Genomic DNA, 6,049 nt, shown 5'->3' with positions numbered 1-6,049 from the left:
CCATCTTCTGGAGTCCATTTAAGCTCACACCTACTGCTTCATAAATATAGAAAATGCAAAAAAAAATCAACCCAATTCAATTAAATAATTAATTCTTGGATTTAGTTTTAAGATTATCAAGAGGGATGAGTATGTATGTGAGCTAATACCTTCTCTTTCACTGTATAAGCATTTCTCTACTATATACGTCCTTCTTGGTTCCCATACTTCATTTAAATCCCATGTAAAGTAAAGGCATCAGGAAAAGAATTCATCCATTGAGTTTTTTCAAAATAAATGTTGTGGGCAGCCAGAGTGGCTTCAGAGTGAAGAAGAGATGTGTCATAAGAAGCTAAAAAGATCCTAAAAAAAGTTCTACAGTAATTCCAAAGGCGCTTGATAATACTTGTTAAACAAAAACTTCTGTCACTAGAAATTTAATTTTTGGAAAGTTGTAGGAAAAATCTTCCCATATTCTATTGTATGGAGAACTTCATTATGAAGTTGGCCTGAGCCATAGCTGATCAGTGTGTGTGTGTGTGTGTGTGTGAGAGAGAGAGAGAGAGAGAGAGAGAGAGATAAAAAAAATGCTGAGGTAAATTGTGTAAAGTGTGAATCAGTGTCACCTGTGGAATCATAAAATTCCATCATTAAAATTAACTTTTATCTATTTTCTCTTATTTTCATTCATTCACTCACTCATTCAATTTCTATAGTTGCCCAAACAACCAAGTGACTCTGGGTGGCTTACCATTCTAAATTTTTAAAACAAATAAAACAATTTAAAAGATATTAAAACAATAAAAACATTCACAAAATAAGTAAATTAAGTAAGTCTAAATCTGAACTTTAAATACACATTTTTAAACACACTGTTTTCCAATGTGTATCAATATTATAACATGACAATGAGGTTTTTTAAAGCATTTTTCCTTTTTTTGCCAACTCTGTAAATTGCATCTGGAACACATCTGTAATGTTTGAGAAAGTGACTTACATACTGGGGCAACAGAGCTCTGGGCTTCTTGGCATCTGTCGCAAAGCTGACAGACCAAGGCTATTTATTCATGCATGTTAAAACAAAGAGGCAAGCAACTACTATGGTTCAAGGGCAATAATGCTTAAGTGATGGATGATCCAAGTGAGGCTGGAGACATTAACCCAATAGAAAAAGATTTGGTGAACAATGACTCCTCATCTGTATATGTAGAATCATGTGACTCGAAGGTACAAAAAGGAATAAAAAGATTTACTGGATGCAATAAGATCGGATGAGATGGGGTGGGGAGACACAAAACCGCCACATAGATTTACTAGCAATAATAAGGCTAGAAAAAAAAATTAAAAGTGGACAGTTAAAAAGATTCATTCATTGCAAGCAGCTTTTTTTTTTTGGTAGCAGCTGTAAAAGAAGCTATCCATTAAGATTTATATATTACAATGCCATTTTAAAAGGCAGTAGAATAACAGCTGCATTTGACAGTATATTTCTGTTCCTGCATGTCACAGCCCGGAGCCCAATTGAAAATAAACCTCAGGGCATTTCAGGACTCTACCAACAATTCAAGTAGTGAAACCAAAGCCTATTAGGGCCAATGTCCATGGCTTACTAGAAAAATGCATCTTGATGGCAAACCACAAACTATTTTACTCTCCTGGTTCTTGATCCTGATTCCCTGATTTAAATTATGCTTGAGGGCAACTTTCTTCCTTCTTTTGCCTCACTTTTATTAACTTAATCCCCCCCAAGCCTGGTACCCTTTAGAAGGGTCAGGCTACAACTCCTACTATCCTCATTCAGCATGGTCTCTGTTAACAGAGGATACAAATGACAGCTGCCCGATTTATCTGCTGGAGACCAAACTAGGAAGGCTGATTTAGGCTTCGGCCTGGACTTGCCTATTTTGTTCATGGTGTTTGCTAAAGTGCTACACTCCATGTTTCTTTTTTCAGAAGCCATAGTAGAAAGCTACAAATAACCATGGATAATAGGATAACATTTGAGGGCTTGTGCAACTTCTTGTGTGAGATTGAATACAGTTTTGTAATGGTTCGGTCCTGCAGCTCAGCGTAATGCTTCTGCTTGCATAGGTAATTATGCAAATTGAAGAACATAATTAGATTTAGCTCCTGCAGCACTCCGATTGCAGGCTCCCTGACTCCATCTGTGGTTTCCAAAGCACCCTGAGATCACAAAGATTGCATCTCGTGTCATAATGGCTGGGTTTCATTCACTTCATTATTTATTTATTTTTCTCTCCCCCCCCCCCCCCCCAAAAAAAAAAACAATAAGGAAAGGAGACCTCTTGGTTTGGACAGATCCTGGGAGCATTTCACCAGGATAAATGAGAACAAAGAAGGAAATATAACTGCCCAGGGTCCAGAGTGGTTTAGTTAAGGGATTCAGTTTGGGGTGCTTGAGCCTGAATTAGAAGTAGTAGGGACAAGGGATCCAGATCCAGCTGTTCTACCCTGAAAGCACCTTAATAATAATAATAATAATAATAATAATAATAATAATAATAATAATAATAATAATAATAATAATAATAGTAGTAGTAGTAGTAGTAGTAGTAGTAGTAGTAAAGTTGGAAGGGACCTTGAAGGTCATCTAGTCCAACCCCCTGCTCAGGCAGGAAACCCTATACCATTTCGGACAAATGGCTGTCCAGTCTCTTCTTAAAAACCTCCAGTGTTGGAGCATTCACCGCTTCTGGAGGCAGGTTGTTCCACTGGTTAATTGTTCTCACTGTTAGGAAGTTTCCTTGCTTTTGCTCCTATGCTTTTCACCCCTGGTAAATTCAGAAGGTCACTTGGAGCTTTATTGTAGAACAGCCCCTATTGACAAAATTACTATTTACTACTTCACAACTAAAATTACTTTATAAAACTAAGTTACCAGGGCTTTTTTTGTCATAGAACACCCAGAACAGAGTTCCGGCACCTTTTTTGGATGGAACCTTGTAGGGTAGGCAAGGCAAATTGTATGACATGTGTGAGTTCCGGCACCTTTTTTTTTTTTTTTTTTTTACAAAAAAAGCACTGTAAGTTACTATTACCAAATGCTGACCTTTCCAGATGTTGGAGTTACTCTAAAGCAGGGGTGTCAAAATTGCGATGTCACGTGATGTGTCATGACGTATTGTGACTTTTTTCCAATTGCCAGCAATGGGGTGGGTGTGGTTTTGTCATGACGCATCCAGCACGCGGGCCGGCAGTTTGACACCCCTGCTCTAAAGGAAAGGTAAAAATGCCCCCAGGCTGATAGTGGTTCTTGAAGTTACCTTAGTCACTTCACTAGCATTTAAAGTTACAATAAAGAATATCAATATACATATATAAAGCTATGCTTTAATTCTGTCATGGAAATCCAATAAATTGATTCAGGTCAATAGTTTTGAAGAGTGTCATCAGCAACACTGAACAGCCATAGAGCCTGAATAGACTTTTGTAGAAATTATTAAAATAGCTTGGGAATTTTTAAATTTAATAAAGGCACATACCACTGAGTAGCAGTCAGATAAACCAAGATTTCATCTTACATAGTGGCAGTTTGAGTTGCACCAAACTCTGCAAACATGCTGCTCTTCTTAGTAATTCCCGCATCCAGAACTACAGCTCCAAAATCCCACCTCAGCGATATGAGCAAATTAGACAACCAAACATCTTACTTGCCTGAAACATTTCTACTCTACCTTTTGGTCCAAAGGTCTCCAAAGTGGTGTAAGGTTTGCACTTATCTCTCCTTTCTTGAACAGAGTTGACCAATTTGTGGGTCTTCAAATGCTGCTGAAGTAAAATTTTGAACAACCCCGGTGAAAAATAATTTGAGATTTTTACGGTGCCTATTAACAAAGAGTCCTCTGAGTGACAGAAATGCCTCTGTGACAAGCCAGCATCTGTGTAAGACAGTGGAGCATTCATTGAGATCATTCTTGCAGCTAGGTATGTCCATGATCCCTATGGGATCAAAAATAGTCAAGATGATGACTACAAATAAGTGACAGAAGCCTGTTCTTTTTTCATATGCACCACAGCTACCATCTTGAATTTTTTGACACCTCACCCCCAGATGCTACTTGGAAACTAACAAGGACCAGATTCTGGTTTTTTTAAAGTTCATATTCTTTGATAAAGGCACTGCCAAAACACAATTTGTCTTGTAAATATTGCAGAGAAAAATACTTGAGTAGCAAAAAGTGGTTTTGAGGAGCACAGTTTGCATTGAAATATTGATTGAGGTCTAAATGCTAAGGCTGCCATTGAAAATTCATGCAACATCTCTGCCAATAAGCTGCATGGATTGGCTCCCACTCCAGCACTTCCATAAATCCTATGACAGTGTTAATAACCTTTATTAATGAAATAGAATGTGTTCTTTTGAGCCCTGTGCAGGGATTATGAATATGTGGAACTTATCATATTCAGTTCTAGGGGCCCATGACAACATCCTATTGATGTCGCTGACAAAACATCAAAGATCCAAGCTTCATTGACAAGATAATCTTAGTTTATGACCGTGTTGTAGCCACAGAAGAACAGCCATGGATCTGAATAGCTATGAAACATGCAAGGTAACTATTGAACAGTTTGATGGCTTCTTTGAGTAATGTGCCTTTCTCCATATTGTCTTATCTTTGCCTCATTTCTGAGACATCTTCCAGAACTCCCAGCAATCAGTATGGACATCTGTTGTATATGATTAGAGGTCTGAAGGCTAAAAATACGAGGATGGGTTGCTGGAATTGGGTATGTCTAGTTTAATGAAGAGAAGGATGAGGAGGGACATGATAGCAGTGTTCCAATATCTCAGAGGCTGTCACAAAGAAGAGGGAGTTAAGCTATTCTCCAAAGCACCTGAAGGCAGGACAAGAAGCAACAGATGGAAACTAATGAAGGAGAGAAGCAACCTAGAACTAAGGAGAAACTTCCTGACAGTTAGAACAATTAACCAGTAGAACAACCTGCCTCCAGAAGTTGTGAATGCTCCAACACTGGAAGTTTTTAAGAAGAGACTGGACAGCCACTTGTCTGAAATGGTATAAGGTTTAGTGCCTGAGCAGGGGTTTGGATTAGATGACCTCCCTTCTTCGAACTCCTGGAGGAATATAAATCAGCTGTTTATTGTTAAAAATTTTAAAACAATAAAAGCAACTATTTACAATACTAAAACAAACTTAGCTTTCGCTGATCCACTGTCAGCATCTTCAGAGTGAAGTGTTAGGGGTGGAGGGATCTCTTATAAGCCTTGATTACCTAGTTTCTTACTCATTGACCGTGTGATAGATCTCTCCACCCCCAACACTTCACTCTGAAGACGCTGACAGTGGATCAGCGAAAGCTAAGTTTGTTTTAGTACTGTAAATAGTTGCTTTTGTTGTTTTAAATGTTTTAACAATAAACAGCTGATTTATATTCCTCCCGGAGTTCAAAGATTATGTATTATTGAACAGATATGCCCTGGATTTGGATTTTTACAGTCATTAAGGATATATATATATATGTCTGTCTGTCTGTCTGTCTGTGTAATAATAATAATAATAATAATAATAATAATAATAATAATAATAATAATAATAATAATAATAATAATAATAATAAAGTTGGAAGGGACCTTGGAGGTCATCTAGTCCAACCCCCTGCTCAGGCAGGAAACCCTATACCATTTCGGACAAATGGCTGTGCAGTTTCTTCTTTAAAACTTCCAGTGTTGGAGCATTCACCGCTTCTGGAGGCAGGTTGTTCCACTGGTTAATTGTTCTAACTGTCAGGAAGTTTTTATATATATATAATTTATATGCCACCCCTCCCACAAGTAAGTCCTTTGAAAGTCCCATACCATAGTTGGAATTAATTACTTTTTATTTCTATTTTCCTGATTTGGAAAAATAAGTGATGGTCATTTTCAGCTCATTCATTGAAGGGTTGGAGGGTTGGTGTTTGCCTTGGTCCAGGATAATGATGTCAATATTCATTGTGTCATCACATTCTATAAACAAATAAATAACAAAGAATACCTTTCAGGCATTTTCTATTTTCCCAATATATCCAAATGACTTCATCTTTTTCT

This window comes from Protobothrops mucrosquamatus, unplaced genomic scaffold, assembly GCF_001527695.2.
Source record: "Protobothrops mucrosquamatus isolate PMUCROS unplaced genomic scaffold, P.Mucros_1.0 scaffold666, whole genome shotgun sequence".
In the NCBI taxonomy this organism is placed as follows: domain Eukaryota; kingdom Metazoa; phylum Chordata; class Lepidosauria; order Squamata; family Viperidae; genus Protobothrops; species Protobothrops mucrosquamatus.
The sequence above is the reverse complement of the archived record's forward strand: the minus strand, read 5'-3'. Positions refer to the sequence as shown.